The following is a 19,300-nucleotide window of genomic DNA, read 5'->3' on the forward strand; positions in this document are numbered from 1 at the left end:
TTCCAGTCTGGGAACAGTCAGCAGATATACCAAAAGCATATAATGCCTGACCAGCCTGAGCTGAGAAGAGAAGGTTCTGTAGGTAAAAAGAGAGCAGACGTTTACTTGGACTTAGGTTGTGACATGCTGCCCTACAGCATCCTTACAGCTAAGCAGGAGATAACGACTGGACACATAGGCTCTGCAACAGAGCAATGGAAAAGAAGCAAGACAGTGCATTTTTCAGATGCAGTTTTTTCAATATTACTGCTTCTGAGGTAACAGAAAAAATCATGGCACAATAAACTTTGACCTGAGTCTGAAATTTTAATATATGAAAGTTGGCAGGTTTTGCTACTGTGTGGGAGGGAGCCTCCAGATGCAGAAAGCTGTGTTCATGCCAATGATTATTTTTAGATGATTACCAATGTCCATCTGAACACAGCAATGTACCCTGCTTTCAGACCACACTGAAGTATAAGAATACTTCATTCAGTCCTAATATTTCAATGATACATCTGCCTAGCATGTCCTCTGCAAGCACCAGGACTCTCTGCACTGGTTTGTAATAATGCCATTTGAGTGCACTGCTCTTACCAGCTATTACCCTGCAACAAACACAGTATGTCTTGCAAAATTGTGCCCAAGAAGACATGTCCTCTTAAACACCTATTTCCTAGCCCGGAATATGGCTTTAGGATCATATTTTTGAGAATTTGTGTTTATGGTTTTAACAGCCTATTCTAACATTTGAGAACTACTCACATGTCTAGTCTTTGCTTTTCAAAACAAAAGAAAATGAAAAAGCATAATCTCTACCAGGATAGAAGCACATCTATTTAACTGCCTTTATTAAGGGATAATGTAGAAAAGAGTAAATTTTCCTTTTATTTTTTACTTATTCCTTCCCCCCTTCTATGCTTGTAGCTCCATATATTTAAAGCTTTAAAAAGTCAATGCCCAAAAAAAGTAAAATTTTGCATGCATTGCTCAGTTTTAAAATTATTTTATCAAACTGCTTTTAACATTCACCCGCCAAAACATAGCTTTTACTCGTGCTTTTTGACATTGGAAAAGTACACTGAAAAGTGTACTTTCAACGCATAGGCCTGGGTGTAGGTAGGGGAAACAGACCCAAAAGGACGCGGAAAAATTATGCCTGGGGCAGAGGGGAGAGCCAGCTGTCAGGCAGGGCTGCACAGGACCGGGGGTGTGTTGCTCACTCTTCAGGCTGCATCCCCGGGCCGGGTCCCTGACCCTTCCAGCCCCACCAGCCAGCCCTGCCCTGTGTGCCCCGCAGGGTGCTAGCTTTGAACACCACCAGGCATTTGATGACCTAAACGTACACCGCGGTGGCTCTCTGCCCAGCGCGGCAGGCGGGGACAGCAAGGCTGCCCCTACGCTTTGCCGCCTATGGGTCACCCCGCTCTCGGTCTCCCCCTCCTTCCTCCCTTGCTGGGAGGGGCCAGACACGGCAGGGCTGGCCAGGCCTGGCACTGCCTGGCCTCTCGTGCTTTGGCTGACTCACGGCTCCAGCACGGGTTCCCCTCCAGAGGTCACCCACCGGCCCTTCCACCGCTCCCCTCCGCCGGCCGGCCACGGCTCCCTGCCCAGATTAAACCCGATAAACCCCGGCCGGGATGCCGTGGGGCCTGCCGGACAGGCGGGACTCCGGTGGAGCTCAGCGGGGACCTGCCGAGGGACTCAAAGCTGGTGGCGGCCACTCTGCCCAGGGCAGCGATGGTCCCTTGCTGTGCCACCAGCCCCTGGTCTGCCCGCCGGCCTCCAGGGCCGTGTGTGCGGCTGGGCACCTGTGTGTGCCTGCGTGCCTGTGTCAGTGCGTGTGCACCCGCGTGTACGTGTTTGCATTTGCAGATGTTTGCGTACACGTATGTGTGTGTGTACGTACATGTGCGCGCACAGCCGCAGCCGACACGCACTCCCCCGTTCCCTCACACCGCCCCACCCGCGCCTCAGCCCCGCGCCCTGCGCACGCGCACCCCCGAGCCCCGCCCCGCGCGCTCGCCTGGCTGCGCCCCCACCCCACGGCTCCGCGTTGCCCACTTCCAACATGGCGGCCCCCGCTTCGCGCACGCGGGCGCGCAGGCGCCGCCGCGAGGGCACACGGCCGGAAGGCGCGGCCCGGCAGCTCTCTATGGTTGCCCGCGGTGGGTAGCGCGCCGCCGCCGCGCCTCGCCCCCGCCCGCGCTGCACGCCGGGACACGGCCGGTCCTCCCTCCTTCTCTCCCTCCCTCCTTCCCGCGCGCCCCCCCGCGCGCCCCGAGCCTGCGCCGCGCCGACATCCGCGCTGTCCCAAGATGGAGGCGCGGGGCTCGCGCTGAGCGCGGCCCGGCCGGCACGGCAGCAGCAGGAACAGCAGGAGCAGCAGGAGCAGCAGCCGCGCCCGCCCGGCCCGGCCCGTCCGCCCGCCTCGCCTTCCCCGCCCCGCCAGGCCGCGGCTCCGGCGGCCCCGGCAGCAGCAGCGGCGGCGCCTCCTTCTCGTCCGCGGCCCGGCCCCGAGTGCGGCGCGGCCCCCGCATGAGCCCGGGCGGCAGCGGCGGCGGGAGCGCCCGGGAGCAGCAGCCGAGGTAGCCAGGTCGGTGTGAGCGCTGCGCAGGGCCGGGAGCGGGAATGGCGCCCGGCGCACGCTGGCCCTGAAGGGGAGGGAGGCGGCCCTGCCAGCTTCCCCGCGCCGGGAGGGGAAGGCGGCAGCCCCGGGGTCCCGTCCTTCCGCGCCGTGACACACACGGGTGCGGGGCCGCCCCGGGAGCTCCGAGCTTCTCCCGCCCCCCCGGGAGACCGGGCTCGCTGGGCGACCTTGGGTGAACCCAGCCTGCCGCTGCCTCAGTTTCCCGGTTCGGTGACTACTCTCTGGGGCAGCTGTGGGCATGGGACTGCTCGGTGCTGTCGGCGCGGCTGGCCGCCGGAATGGCAAGTAGTGCGAGGGTCTCTTAACTAGTGGCCAAGGCCTGCTTGACAAAGTGGGTCTGATCACTTTGCTCGTGTTGCCTTCTGTCCAGTCTGAAGAGTTGGATCTGAACCTGTGAGCAGGCTGCCTTGATGTATGTGATCTGTCGCTCCTGACTGCAGCACTTTCTGGGCTTCAGTTTTTAAGCATATCTACAGTATTTCTGTTAAGGGATGTTACACTTGACTATTGATTTGTAAATCAGATGTCTGAGGTGATGTGTTATGGTCATTCAGAAGTTGCTACTGCTTAAGAAACGAAACATGTATCACAATTCTCCTTTAAGTGACAAGAACCTGTAATTTATACACATGTAGTTATTCCTTTTCTTTTTTTCTCCAGTTAATGAAATATATGTTTATGTTTCCTTCTATGTAATGTGTTGGTCTAATTCTGGGACTAAGCATGTTTCTTACACATCACTTCAGGGATGGGCCCTCTGTCTGTATGAAAAGATACCTGCTTCAGTAAGAGTCTGCAAACTTGAAGCCCTGTGAGAATTTTGCTTCTCAGAGTGGTTTTGCCATGCCTCTTGCATGTCTAGCAGAAAGTTTCTCAGTAGAAAATTGTACCCGATTTTAGCTTTGATTTCTTGACAAAGTAAGACCTTTATGATTGTACTGTCAATTTATCTTCTTTCTCTTTTTCTTTTGACTAGCTGACTGGTTTGAAAGGGAGAGGTCTAAAAGATAAGATTAAGTTCCTAATTCATGCAAATAGCATCCAGTTAGAGAGATTACCTGCTAAGGAAGAAGCCACGCTCTGAGTTGTACTGTGTTAGACACTTATGATGGGGGGAGAGGGAAGTGTTGGAGATAGTGAGAGGTGTACCACTTGATAAGAATGAAAACTGTTGGAAATAGACTTGCAGTTCTCACAAACTGCTTGGTTTAGATGTTGGCTCTGAATAGCTGTGCCCTTTCATTGTGGAAACAGTTTAAGGTACTTTTTAGAAATTTGAAAATACAGCAAAACTCAGTTTAACTGAGTGTGTTGAATTGAAAATAGGAAATCTGTATTGCTAAATTGATATGGATGTGAGAGAAAACTATCAGATGTGCTTGTCTTTTAAAACAGATGCAGCTTGTAGTATAGTATCATTCTGTCAACTCAGTACAGAAAAATAGTGAAAGAAAACATAGTCCACTAGTTACATTTACAGAGCTGATACTTTTAATTGAAATTATTTCTGTACAATGTTACAGGTGCTTTATCTCTCTTTTACAAATACCTTCCATTGCACTCTTAAGTGTTTACTATTTAATGTAGCATCTTTTCTGCTGGAATTAAGAAGATCATTTTGTTTATCAGAGGTGTTTGCTATTTCTCCTCATTGGAGTGTCCTGAGAATCTTCCAAGAATATAGTAACAAAAGCACCAAGTTAGATGCCAAAATGAGTGTTTGATTTGTTCAGGTTTATTTCAGGGTATGGTTCTGTGACTTAGCAAAAAAAGTCAGGCTTGAAGAGTTGTGTGTTTTAAAGCCTGAGATTTCTCAGTCCAAGTCCTCTTAAGAACTCTAAAGTTGTGTGGGTTTGATGCTTTTTTTTAAATAACAAACAAGACTTCTGGTCTTTTCCTTTTTTTTTAAATTGCTGCTGCTGTTTAAAAACATGGGAATGGTGGTTCTTTTGTGAATGGGATTGAAAACTGTGTTTTTTGTATTTTTGTTTTGTATTTGTATTTTTTTTTTTTTGTATTTTATTTTGAATACATATAGGGATGTTCTGCTTGTTGGAGTCTATGTTAGAGCACCTGGAAATTTTCCCCAATTGTTTTAATCAATTTGAGAAAATAAGCCTGGTTCTTTTTCATATCATTTAACTTCTCTTTTGAAATTTAAAAGTGTCATGTGTACCACCATGACCCAGCATGCGCAGGATAAAATCATGCTTGTTTCACTATGATTATGTCCTTTGTTGACATATTCTTCGTTAGTTCTCAGAATTCACAGGCTCTGCTTAACCAGAGTTGAGTTTTAAGTTATAAATGTGTTTAATTGTGAACATGTTTAAACATACAACATTTTCTATAAACAGTAATTAGCATTGTACATGATATGGCACTTACCCTGGAATCAGTTCAGTTTTTATGTTTCTGTAAATATGCATCTTCCTAATTTTTGCTGTGCGGGAAAGATTTTTTTTTCTCCTCTTACTTTTTGTTTTAGTCTACTTAGTGGCTGTCCAGAGAGAATTCATCTTCTTTTAAACTCAGGAAATGTCTTTCTCCCTCCCCACACCAGTGTACTCATACACCTGAAGATGAAAGCCACCAATTTTTAAAAATAGAACATATAGTTGAGGGAAAAAGGAATATAATTCATAAAGTGTGTAGGCATAGATCTCATTTCCAGCATCAATCTTCCTTTCTGGTAGTGTGGGCCAAGTCTTCACTCTAATTAATGAATTGATATTGATTTTTAAACAAAGGAGGTGTGTGTTTTACAATTTTTCTGAAGTATCCTGTGTATTTAAGGCACCTGTGAATTTTTTAGAGAGGTGGTATTAAAAGGTTTTCTGTTACTAATGAAATTCTGATTTGTACCTGGAAAGAGGGGAGTAATACATTTGCTATCAGGGTCTGTAATGAAAAAATCTAGAGTATGTTGTTTACTTTCTAAAAAAAAAATAAAAAAAATTACCCCCTCACAGAAGTTCTATAAGCTGTGCTAAATAGCTGGTTCCCAGAGACAACAGCAGTGAGCAAATCTCATGTTTGAAGTGAATTTTGTCACCTTAAATGCTTTGACCTTAACATTTACTCTTTAACTTCTTGTATTAGCAGGCACTGCCTGATAGCTTCATAAGGCTGTGTTGCCCATGAATTAAAGTTTGAAAAAAAGCTGATTCATAGGAATAGTAATGTGTGTAACATATCTGGTTGGTTAGCAGAAAGTCAGCAATACGGTCTAAAGGTAACATTTTGCAACGAAGCAACACTTCAGTAACTACAGCAGCTGGTGACACATTTCTTCAGGAAAGTAACCTCATAGGAAAAATATGAAAATCAAATATTGTTGAGATTCAGGATTCAGGTTTGGCAATGTAACATCTGACTAAATAGCACTTTAAATTGCTATTTTTGAATAGCTGCACCTTCCTGTGGTTAGGAGGGATAGAGCTTATTGACAATAACTTGCTGGGTGCAAAATTACATTATGAATTAAATATTATCATAGTTTTGTCTAACAAATACTCTTATGAATGAATCTCTTAAAGGAAGCATTAACTACTTCTTACTTACTTTAATAGGTTGAGCCTGCTTCCCTGTATTATGCAAACTGCTGAATGGAGGAAGGGGGTGGAAGTCAGTCTTTACCGATACTCTTTCCGTTACCATCCTGCATGGTTCTTTACCCATGTTTTACAGAGTGGTGAAGAATTAGGAGAAGCTGCAGTTGTTCTGCTGAGTGCAACTAAATGGGTGGCTTCCTTCTGGACCCTCACTTCACTGTCTTAGGTAAGAGGGGTGATCTGCTTCTTTTGAAGCTACTTGCATTTCCTTGGAACAGAAGTATATATGGGTTTTTTTAGAGAAACTTCTAGTTAGCAAAACAGAGCTTTGAATTCTTTTTTTTTTGGTCTATTGGTTTGAAAAGGGCATTCACACTATGTAGCTGTCCCAGTACTTTTCATTGAAAAGCATTGCTGTTTGCATCCATTCAAATAACACTAAAAACATGCTCTGTGTACTAACATAACTTGCTTCTGAGAGTCATATTTTTATGTAGTATGACGGAAGTGGGACTGTCACTCAGAGGTGGATTACAGTGGTGGTGGTGGATATAGGACAACGTTTATTTGATGTACTACTTGACTGCTTGATATGGAGTGCGTTACTTTTTTTTTCCACACGCTTGGAATAGTTTGGGTTGGAAAGGATCTTTAAATGTCATCTAGTCCAAATTCCTCTGCAATAAGCAGGGACATTTTCAAATAGATCAGGTTGCTCAGAGCCCTGTCCAGCTTAACCATGTATATTTCCAGGGATGGGGCATCTCCTATCCCTGGGCAATCTGTTCCAGTGTTTTATCACCCTCATTGTAAAAATTACTTTCTGATATCGTCTTAATCTACTCTCTTTTAGTTAAAAGCCATTACCTCTTATCCTCTCAAGGAAGCCCTTGGTAAAAAGTTTGTCCTCTGTCTTGTAAGCTCCTCTTCAGTATTAAATAAAAGCAATCAGGTCTCTTCAGATTCTTCTCTTCTCCAGATGGAACAACACTAACTCTCTTGGCCTTTCTTCATAGGAGGGTTGCTTCAGCCCTCTGGTAATTTTTGTGGCCCTACTCTGGACTTTCTCCAACAGGTCTGTGCCTGTCATGTGCTGAGGACTCCAGAGCTGGATGCAGCACTGCAGGTGGGGTCTCAGAGGAGTAGAACGGCAGACTGGCCTCCCTTGGCCTGCTGGCCATGCTGCTCTTGATGCAGCCAAGGATACATTCTGGACTGCAGGCACATATTGTTGGGACAGAACTGTCCTTCCAACAGCCAGGATCTCCAAGTTCTTCTGTAATTACTTCTGTTGCCAATTTCCTCATTCCCTGACCTGTATTGATACCAGGTGTTGTTAGCCCAGGTTCAGGACCTTGCACTTGGACTCACTGGGTGAGGTTCTCATGAGCCCACCTGTCAGTTTTGTCCAGGTCCCTCTGGGTGGCATTCCATTCCTCAGGCATATCAGTCACACCACATAGATTAGTATTGTTTGCAGGTTTCCTGAGGGTACATTAGGTCCCACTGTCTATCACTGATGAACTGCTCTCAGTATGGACCCCTGAGGGACACCTCTTGTCATTGATGTCTATCTGAACATTAAGTCATTGACCATTACCCTCTGTATGCAACCATTCAACCAATTCCTCATCCACCAAAGAGTCCATCCATTATCTCTCCAATTTAGGTTGAAGGGTGTTGTGGGGGACCATTTCAAAGGCCTCAGAAGTTCAAATAGATGACATCAGTAGCTGTTCCCATGCCCATTGATTCAGTCGCTCTGTCATAGGAGGCTAAAAATGTGGGTGTTGGAGTAGTGGTTGCTGCTGCCTAAAATCTGTCCCCCACAAGCCTCTCCTGTGGAAAAGCAAGTTGAGATAACCTTTAGGCAACACAGTCAGACCCTCACTCAACGCTCACTGCAGCTGGCTCATTAGGTTGGTCCACAGGACTTGCCCTTGGTGAAGCCATGCTGGCGGTCTCAGATCTCCCTGCCCTCCATGTGCCTTCATTTTCCTTGCTTGTGTGACAGAATGTCAAAGCTGTGGCCTAAACAACTAAAGACAAAATTTAAGTATCAAAAACTAAAGAGTGGTTTGAAACCCAAAGGAAATTTGATCTTGGTGGCCTGGTAGGATCACAAGCAGAAAGTCACAGAACCTCTGTTTGGGTTTGTTGCATAATGGTCTGGCAATGATTAGTCCACATAGTTTGCATTTCATTCTGGTGTTGTTTGATTACTGTGACAGGACTTCTGACCAAGATAGAGTTCTAGGTGTGAAGCTAATTCATCTCTCCACAGAGAAGACCATGCTCTTTGCTTCCTTTGGCAGACTGCTTTTAGCACTTTTTAATACTTCCCTGATAATCATTACACCTAAGAAATCAATAAAATGAGGAGACCTGGATGGCAGACACGCTCTTCCTTGCCCTTAGGAGCTTTGTGCCAGGGAGGCACAAGAGTGATCTATCTTGTGTTGCCAAGCTTGCAAGGCACTGAGAGATGCCAGGCTTGTTCAGGCAGCCAGGCTCTGGCACTACTTGTGTACTCCTGCTCTGGTATGCTCCCTGGGACCCAGGCTGGAGCAGCTGCAGTTCAGCAAGCTTGGGCTGTTAGCGGCTGGTGGAGTGGCTCTTAAAGGAACTCAACTTCTCAAATGGGACATAGGTCAAAATACTTCAAGAATGTCTATCATAGTTGTAGATGAGTTTTGCTTTATGATTAGTTGTATATTTGAGCTAACTAATACTTTAAATATTTTTATTTTACAATGTGGTATTTGCCATTTTCTTAAAAGGAATCAAAAACTTCTGCAAAGCTAGATAATACTAAAGAGGTCTGTTACTACCTCAAATTTTCTGTTTCCAATACAATCTTTCATTTTCATTTGTATAGTTATATTCAGGTAATGACTGCTTATTTTTTCATAGTGAAATCTCATGTCCAAAGTCTTGGTGATGAATATTGTGTTTTACTATGTGTGTACACCCAGGTTTATTTTTAGAAAGTCTAAGGTACACTAGGATACACTGGGCTGAGTAGCAACACCTTGTGTTTCAGCTCGTGTAGCAAAATTTGCTTATTGTAGCCAAGAGAAATACATAGTTAAGAGTCTGCACAACCTGCAAAGCCCATCAGATTTCAAGGACAAGGGAGCTCCTGAGTGTATCACTTCTGTGAAACATTGGTATTTCTTGCTTGCAAAGGTTGAGCCCTTTCCATAGTAAGGTTGTGAAAAATACTCCATTTGCATGATTCCTATAACCTGAATATCTGATTGAAAGAAGGATGTTTGTGAATACTCGTTTTTTACTTGGCGAATGTGATTTTGGTTACTCTTAAGAATGTTAGTTGAGGAAGAAAATTGTTCTCAATTTAACTTGAATATTTGAAATTGTGTCAGAAAATCTGTAATACTGGGTATTATTTCTTTAGGGTAGTGCTCTCAGAATTTTTTATTCTGTTCCTGTTGTATTACAGTTACTGGATAAAACCAGACAAACAGAACAACTCAAAACCACAAATGGAAAACATAATCTAAGCACCTGATAGAGATAATTTCATTATATTTTTTATCGGGCCAGACATAAGAGTTGCAAAATATTTTTTGTACTTTACAATTAACTTCTTAAATATTTTGGAATTCCTTATGTGACAGGGCGGTTAGTTCAGTGCTTTACTGTCTGTGTTAATACAATTCAGTGTGCCTTGAAGTCTCCTTACTGAAAATGTATGATGTGGTTGTAAACAAGCAGATTTTTTGGCTCTGGTCACATGATCAATCAAGGGGTTTTTTTTGGGTTTTGTTTTTTTTTTTTTTTTAGTGTGGAGTGGAAGCAGTAAGGTTGACCAAGCTTTTAGTTATATTGTCATTTTCATTTTTTTAGGCAGAAGTATCTTAGTGCTAATTAAGTATACTGAAGGTGAATGTTGAATTACATCTGACTTCATAAAATAATTTTCATTCCTTTTAGACAAGTATCACAGAGCCTTATTTCCTTTTGTGTTATGTAGTCTTTGAGCAAATGTAGACTTTAGACTTAGTTGACTGCTGAACTATGTTCTGCTGTTAGGAAGAGATTAAAGGAGAAGAACTGGAAGTCCAGGAACTTCAGTTTTGTGTTGTTGAATGTGCTCTTCTGTTGCTGTGTATTATTATGCAAATAACCTGTCTACATCTCCTCTGTTGTGGTCTTGTTTCCTCTATCAGTTGTATGGTCCTAAGCTACTCCATAGCTTCAGTTCTTTTGGGAACCTTTTTTTTTTTGTCTCTGTTGCTGGGCAATAATCATAAGAACCCGGGTAGATGTATTTGCAATACTTTTTCAAGCTGTACTTGGTGCTCTCCTCCTACTCTGTGCATACTGAAAATTTGTGCTTCTGTATCTTGGAGGAGAATGAGAGAATTTTATACAGATGACAGTGCTCTATGTCTGTACAAATGTATAGATTGACTCTGGAAGTCCTGCAACACAAGGTGTGAAAATATTTGTTGCATTTGTCAGAATACTTCTGAGTTTGTCTAATGACACCACAGTGAATGAAGAATTATTCTTTAGTAAAATATAAGGTATTTTGGATTTCTGCTGTGGCTATGGAGTGGAAGTGCTACTTGCAAATAGGAAAATCATCAGTTACTTTCTCATGTTGTTCAGATGAGTTTTTCTTCTGTTTTTTTTTCTGAATGGTAGCAAAGTTTTATTGACACAGTTACGTATCATTAACACAGTAATCCTAAGTGTACAGAAAACTACATAATTGGTAGACTTGTTTGTTGAAATAGCAGTTCTTTTCACAAAAAAGGCTACTCGATAAAACTTTTTTTTTTTTTTTAATGCAAAAGAATGTGCTCAGATTGATAGTGCTTGGAGCTTTAGTGACAAAACTGGTCCAGAATCACCCCATTACAGTTCCCTGGTAACAAATTTGGCCCTTGACACCAAATGATTTCTCACTGGTTTGACATCTTCTAAAACAAAACTGAATGTACTACTAAGGTAACCAGATTGAGGTTTCCTATGTGGGAACCCTGATCTATATTGGAGATCAGCCTAAATCAGCTGCATTGGATTTGTTTGTTCATAATAGTTTTAAGCCAAGAAATTATATATTAAATCTTCACAGTGCTGAAAATGTGATATTCTGTGCCAAATTACTAACTTTTTTGGAAAATAATTAGTAGATTTCATAGGATCAAGGAATAGTTTGGGTTGGTAGGGAACCTTAAAGAAAAAAATCTAACTACAAACCTCATCCGTGGGCAGAGACACCCTTCACTAGACTAGGTTATTGAGAGCCCCATTCAGCTTGGTTTTGAACACCTTCAGTGATGGGGAATCCACAACCCCTGTCTTTCTTTAGGTATATGCATATGTCTGTTTCTGTCATCTTTTCCCTCGAGGCTGGTTGTACTTTTAGGTGTTTGTTGAAAATATTTCAAGTGTGTTTTAGTCTCTTGTTAATTTTGACTTCTCTGAAAATGAATTTATAGAAAAGCATACTGAACTCCAGCAGTTTTATGCACAAAGATTTGGTTCTGTGACTTCTCCTGAGTGTGTGTTTATTTTTTTCTTAGTAGAAATGCCAGTTCTTAAAGAAAATTAAAAAAAAAAAAAAAAAAAAGGACAAAATAAAGGGCAGGAAGGAGAAAGGAAATTGATATTTGTAATGAACTGGATGAATGGAATTGTAAAACTCTATTGCATCACTACAGGGGAAAGAATAGGGACCACTATGTGATGAACTTCATGCTTTTGCAGCTCATGTAACATAATAATTATTTTCTCTTGTGCTTTTCTGTGAGAGGTGTGATTTAGTTTTATATGGTTCAGTTTTAGGTAGTCCTGTGAAGACTGGGTAATTTGGTATGATGGTCCTTGTAGGTCCTTTCTGACTAGAAGTATTCTATGATTCTGTGTTTTCTTTAGTTGCAGATTTGTGACTAATCAAATAGGCACTTTTGAATGTATTGTTTTGGAGTTGTGTTGAGCTTCAAATTAGTGCATAGTGCAAGAACTGAATTCAAATGTTTTGCATTATAGGTACAAGAACTGTAGAAGTCCATTTTAGAATTTGAAAGAACAAGATTCTGCAGCTCTGGAAAGATATGGTATGTTTATATTTCCACTTACATTGTTTGTATGCTAATAATTGTAATAGCAAGTAATTATACTTTTCTTCACAGAGATTTAAAAAGTTGAAAATTAATTCAGGAAGAAACACACACCAATTTTTCCCTTTTTTAACTATGATATCTATTACTTAGTCATAATATACTAGAAAATAGCTTATTTGATTTTTCTTGGGGAAAATAAGTACTGATGATATAACATTGGTGAATTCCCTTTTGATTTAACAAGCTCATCATCATCCTGCTACCATCCATTTATTTCTCCATGGACTGGATAAGAACTGGTGTGTTTCTGCAAGCTGTATGGTTTTTTTAAATTCACTACTGAGCATATTTATAGTGAGGCTATAACTTGAAAAGTAAGCTCAGAACTTGCAGAAAATTTATGCAATCATCACTGTAAGTCAAGTTTACAAATAGGAATGCTGGGAAATAGAGAAATACAATCTTTAGTTTAGAACTAACATGAACCCATGGCACATGGTATCTCTTTTTTGTCTAGGCTCTTAAATGTCCAGCCAGCTTAAAAGTATGTACGTGTATTGTGGCAGGGCTGGAAGTTGAATTTGTAGTTATTTTGATTACCATTTCCTAACTTAATTCTGGTGTAGTTCTCTAGTAATACCTGGTATTACTGCACTACTTTGTAGTGTCTTTTTAAGTTCTGTAGTTCTGCAACTTGGTACATTGAGAATTTTTGAAACTTTCAGCATCACTACATTGAGAAAAACGACAATTAAGTTAATTTTTCTACCATATTAAGTAGGTCTGTTAATGCATAGACAAGATTGTATGTAGTTATTTCAATAACAGTTTCTAAGCCATGTGGTACTTTCTCTTTTAACCACTTAAATTGTGAGGAAGCTGATCTGAGTTTTCTGTGCCATGGGTTTATGTCTGAATTTTTATTTTCAAGATAATTAACTTAGAAATATACTTAAAATTTAGAAATCTCAAATTTGCAGAACACTTGTTTGATGTCTTTTTAAGTTCTGTTTCATAGGAAGCTGTAGACAGGCTCTGATAAAACTGTTAATTCTAAGCTGAAACTTTAGCGGTAGTGTGTACTAATTAAAAATTATAAGTCTCTCAAAAAGCTACAATGTTACATTGTCACAATCCAGATGTTCCTGAGAGAATTGTATAGATTGGTCCTTTACTCTAGCAGGCATCTGGAAGGTAGTGTATATTCATTTTTGCACCCACAGCACCACTGGGACCACCCACCTGCTTCTTGCTCTCCAGTGTCAATACCAGTTCTGTGTATGATGGCTCTTCTTCAAACCTAAGCCATTGTTTCTTTATTGCCATTATGCCTGCTGGCTGCTTTTCTTCTGGATGTTTAACTGCTTGCCACTGTATGTATGCATAGAGTCTTTGTAATGCTATGTGCTTCATAAATTGATGAAGAATTCCACTCTAATCCCCCACAAATTGCCAGTAATAAATACTAATGGAACATCAGAAAAGCTGAATGTCATAGTACAGAATTGCATGGTTGCTTTGTTTTAATATCAATTATATTTAAACAAACATGCTGAAGAACTTGGTGAACAGAAAGATGGGTGGCAAAAGAAATCAAAAGAGAGAATAAGCAAAAGGACAGACAGAATAAAAGTTTAAGCAGTTAAGCTGAAGTGAAGCTGTAAAACTTACCTGACTGCAAAATAACTTAAATGATGAATAGCCAATAAAAAAGTTAGTAAAAGACATTTAAATAGGTGATTGGATTTCACCTGCTGATGTAGAAAGGGCATTTTGTTCATGGCTGTGTATCATTTTGGAGGGAGCCTGAAGTAACAGGTATAATATAACACAAATAGAAACAAATGGTTCTGCAAAAAAAAAAAAAAATTAGATGTGTGTGTAGTGGAAGAAAAAAATCAACTGTGGTCCAAGTGTAAAACACAAAAGCTAAAGATAATTTTGGATCTTTCCTGCTTTTACAAAGGTGAACAAAATATGTATATGATCTCACTGAAATATTAAACCAAAACCAGATACAAAGGCAAAATCCAAAGTTGCAGGAGTTGCTATAGAAAATGGGAATAATATGCAGGCCTCTAGCTTTTGGCCTGAGGGGAGGGAATGGAAGAAACATTAGATATTTTTCTGTTACTCTGTGATTTATGGATATCATAGTTAACCCCAGCTGGCAACTAAACACCAAACAGCTACTCTCTCACCTACCCACACAGTGGGATGTGGAAGAGAATTGGAGGAGTAAAAGTGAGAAAACTCGTGGGTTGAGATAAAGATAATTTAATAGGTAAAGCAAAAGCTGTGCATGAAGCAAAGCAAAACAAGGAATTCATTCACCACTTCTCATGGACAGGCACATGTTCTGTCCTTTCCAGAAAAGCCAGCTCCATATATGTAACAGTGACTTGGGAAGACAAAGGTCGTAACTCCGAACATTCCCCCTTTTTTCTTCTTTCCCCAGCTTTATACGCTGAGCATGATGCCTTATAATATGGAATGCTTTTATGGTCAGCTGGGGTCACCTGTCCCAGCTGTGAATCCTCCTCACTCCCTGTGCACCCCCAACCTCCTCCCTGGTGGGGTGAGGAGCAAAAAAGGCCTTGACTCTATGAAAGCTGTAACAAAAACAGCAATAACAAAAACATCCCTGTGTTAACACAAATTCAAAATACAACCCACACTAGCTCCTATGAAGAAAATTAACTCTATTCCAGCCAAAACCTGTACAGTGGGGAGTATTGACATCAAGGAAAAGTAAGTGTACAGATACTACAGGATTGATAAATCTGTGATTGATCTCTTTGTATTGAGATACACAAAATTCTACCTTTATGAAACTCAGTAACTTGTGATTTTACTGAAATGTAAATTCTGGAGTAGCACTAACTTTATTTTGAAGATAGTAACAAATTCAGATTCCCATCCCAAATGATTTATTCTAGTGTTAATTGTTCTCATTATCCTGCATGCTTGTGTTCGTGCTCTAATTTGAATTTATGGGCCTTCAGTTTCTATTAATAGGGATTTTATATACATTCTTTCAGTTCAAAGATTTTTATGTATTCTTTTTGTGCTGTGATAAGACTTAGTTTCTTCCAGTATCTATATTGATAGGCTTGATTAACTTTGAACTCTTTCCATTGTCTAATCACAAGGCATTTTCTTCTATTTTCGTGATGTCTTTGTGGTTCTTTTCTATCTCTTCTGGAACACTTTTGAAGAATATTGAATAATTGGAGAACTGGGTTTAAGTTTGGAAGATGTGTGAAGTACTTTGTGCAGATGAACAGACACTCTTCCAGGGACCCTTGATGAGCCATATCTGTCATTCTTTTTGTAATACATGGGAGCATGTGTAGATTTGTACATTAGTTGTGACTGCTTTAGTCACTTTAGGTTGGCATTTTCCAGGATAGAACCCAATTATTTTGGTTTACTAACTAATATGATTCTGGATTTGCTTTTACTAGTCAAATTGCTTGGTTTACCAGGCAGTGGGAAAGAAAATCATATAGAGATCAATGTTTGGCTGGGGCTTTTTTTTGGGCTCCTTTAGGATTTATATGATCGGGTTGTTTTAGTGGCTGTTTTATTTTACTGTAGAATCAGTAATAATTTTGCCTACTAATTAGATGAAAAAAACTTCTATTTTTATGTTTTGTGCATTGGAAGCAGCATACAGGCAAAAAAAGTAATTTGTAGTTCCAACTTTATGAATAAATATAGGCTCAAACATGCCTATTGCATTACCTTTTTTTTTTTTTTCCCTGTATATGACAATTAAGATTGAATTTAGGGATTTGGTGAATATTCTCCAGGACATTTGCCTCAATCTCAAGTTATAAAAGGACAACTCTCCTATTAGGTGTCAGTTTTTACTGTATAGATTGTTTCCTTGTAGTACTCAAAGTCATTCTGGAAATATCTAAAATTCATTCTTGGGGCATTCAGAGGGACTCTTCAGAAGACCTTCAAAAACTGTCTTTAGAGGTATATTCTTGAGACAGATGGTTATATTTAATTAAGCAACTAAAATTCTGGTATTGAAAGGTAAAGGTAGATCATGGCACTTCATTGTACAGTGAATCACCCCTACTTTCATCATAAATCAAAAAGAGAATCTTAAATTTGGATCTAAGATTACTTGGATAGATAGTTAAAATTCCTTTGTAAAGGAAACTTAAATTCTTACAAGTGCCACTCTTTCAATAAGTCAGTCAGAAGTTATAGTTTAAATAAGGAAAGTGTTCATCCTCTGAGGGATCTTCCAGGCCTCAGATGTGTGTTGACTGACAGATTGCATTGCTCTCACAGAAAGTGACCAACAAATAACTCAGGGATAATAAATAGCAGGTTTAGGGAATCTATGTATGTAACAATGTTCAAATAAGTGATTTTTGATTTTTGGCTGGAAGTTATTTGCCTTTTTTTTGTTTTTTTTTTTTGGTTGCTGAAAAATAAATATTTACAATCTCCAGGTTGTGGCTTTAGGTTTTGTATGTTGAAGCTGGAGACCTCTTCTTGCCTCATGCTTGTAGACTTTAAGGGTTTAAGGAAATGTGCTGAGTTCTTTGATCAAACTATGCAACAAAGTTGCTTTTAGCCCCTTTTGATGCTTCTGAACTTGCTTTCTGACATCTTGTTCTTTGATTCATTGTTTAACTCCTTGAGTTGATAGGAACATTCTTTTAAGAAAGTACTGACCTGTGCCATCTTGGAGAAATAGGTGGTGTTCCAAATCATTCCAAATCACTGCATAAACATTATTTATCCCATTCTTTTTTGATGAGAGCTAGTTCAAATCACAATGTTTTTCAGATAGATGGTTTGAAGACATGTCTCAATGTCTTGCTGACTGTAATAGGTGTAGTTGCAGCCCTAGTTGACGCTACTACTACTAAATAGTCACTAGGCAGACAGAGATGTGCCTGTACTGGAGCCTGCCGGTCCCAAAGAGCCTGGCAGCCGTCTTGGGTTTTTTGGACATACTCCATAGGCACAAATTTCCTTTCATATCTTCAGCTGCTCAGGGTGTCTGTAAAAGCCTAAACTATAGGCCATGCTGATCATAACATGAGGACCAGAGAAACTTGTTTGAGTAATGTGAATAAATATCTGTTTTGAGATTACTCTTTCTATCTTCTTTAAGGTAGTTACAGAGGAGATTTTTTTGTAGAGAAACTCCTGTGACAGATTGATTAGACCAATTCACAGTTCATAATACTGTTTTTGAGGATCTTAGTGTATTCATCAGTATGGTTTTCCTTTCCTAATCATGTAGTATCTTTCAACTCTTAACCAGGTTGGAGGTTATTTTGCCTTGTTTGTATCAAGCACTCAGAATGTCCTTTGAAATATATTCAGAATAAATCTTTGATGGCTGTCTCCTTCACCACCCACCTTGTGTTTCAATGTACTGGTCACTTTGCCAGCAGACACTACTCTGCTGATGCATTAGTGAGTAAGGTTTTAGAAAAATTAATTCCTTCATCTGTGTTAGGGAATCCTTGCCAGTCATATTCTGTCCCACAGGAGTGGCAGCAAGATAGGTGGGGAAGGTAGGATGAGAAGGAGATAAAAGAGAAAAATTATTCATTAAGGTTTTTTGCATCTAGACTGCTGAATAGAAGCATGACAATTTTAGACCACAGTACATTAAGTCTGGTTTTAAGGTATGGTGCAACAAATCAGAAATGCTGAAACTACCTGACTCAAAGCTCTGACCCATGACAAATTCAATTTGTAGATACAAGTTTGTAGATACACAACAAAACTTAGATGAGTTAACTTCAGCTCAGTGAGATTTGTGGCAGTTCAGACACTGCTTCCCATCAACTGCTGTAGATACTATGTTCGGTAGTGTGGTAAATGAGACTAACAGATCTGGTTCTGTATCAGGCCTTGGCACAAGCTTGTCTTGATTATGACTGTGGAGCTGCTGCCAACTTAAAGTATATCTTTTAACATTCCAAAATCTAGTGGTGTTTGAATCCAACACCAGCACTTCATGTGCTCCTTCACTGTTGTCAGTTGTGTTCATGACTTCTCATATGAAACAGCCTCAGGAAAATTTGTTTTACTAAGGTTGATGGCAACCTGGTGTTCCAGCATGCTTCCATTTGAATGAAAGACTACTGTAATAAGTTTTTGTCAACAGTCTGGGTGATATAGGACCAAATCTAGGTAGGGAGTCATTGGTCAGACACACTCCAGAACATGAGCTGATACTTCCAATAGTCAGAATGCAGATTTCCCAACCAATGAGGATTTAGAGATGATACCACAATCCTCTGACCAGAGTACTAAAAGTTACTTGGGCAAAGTGCTAGAAGCAGTGTTAAAAAAGGCATCTGTTTCCTCAAAACTAAGGCTTGCCTGAAAGTGGACGTTTTCAGGTCTTAAACAGAATGTCATAAGCAGAGCAGTGTTTTACAGCTTCTTCATTCTGCATCAACATCTTGGGTTGTTGCCTTTTAGTACAGCTGATGGTCAGCAAACATTAATGGAAAGTCTTTACCCTGTTCTGTAATGTTGACAGATGAGGAACCTTTCCAACTGACTTTTAATCAATGTTCTGTGTTCCTAGCATTGACTCAGTTAAACTTTGACGATTTACACCTATGAAACATAAGTACTGGGGAACCTCTGTTTTGTTTTGGAGATTTTTGGTAGCCTACTTTTTTACTTGTGTCAACTGCACTTGTGCTACAGTGAGAACACTTAAGTATTACTGATGTTAAAATCAACAGATGGCATTTTACCTACCTCAATGAATGATAAAACTAATGAGCATCATTCTGAAAGTAAGACAAATTTTGTTCTGTGCAGAGTTTGTGGCAGAATGTCAAATTGTAGCAGACTGGCAAAACTGGGCAGCTTTTCTGACAAACTTTAGAAAATCCTGAGCCTTGCTAAGATCTTACTGCAATACTCTTGTAATAGGTTGGGCTGAAGCACAAAAGGTGCAGTAAAGAAATAAATGTTTTTTAATAAATATTTAAAGCTGTCTGATGTGCTCTCTT

At 40.5% G+C, this 19,300-nt stretch overlaps 1 protein-coding gene across 4 annotated transcripts in view; it reads left to right on the forward strand.

The window, feature by feature from the left end:
• The first annotated feature begins 2,434 nt into the window (after positions 1–2,434).
• Positions 2,435–19,300, forward strand: part of UBE3A (ubiquitin protein ligase E3A) — a 53,457-nt gene continuing 36,591 nt past the window's right edge. For 2 of the 4 annotated variants that reach the window (XM_021546696.4, XM_021546698.4), the window contains exons 1-2: positions 2,437–2,575; positions 12,208–12,275. The gene's annotated coding sequence lies outside the window, so the exon portion shown is untranslated. Of the gene's footprint in view, positions 2,576–6,271; positions 6,410–12,207; positions 12,276–19,300 lie in introns of those variants that run through there. The other 2 variants (XM_085582655.1, XM_085582665.1) reach the window with 2 other exon arrangements.

Source organism: Lonchura striata, chromosome 1 (assembly GCF_050655825.1).
Source record: "Lonchura striata isolate lonStrDom1 chromosome 1, ASM5065582v1, whole genome shotgun sequence".
In the NCBI taxonomy this organism is placed as follows: domain Eukaryota; kingdom Metazoa; phylum Chordata; class Aves; order Passeriformes; family Estrildidae; genus Lonchura; species Lonchura striata.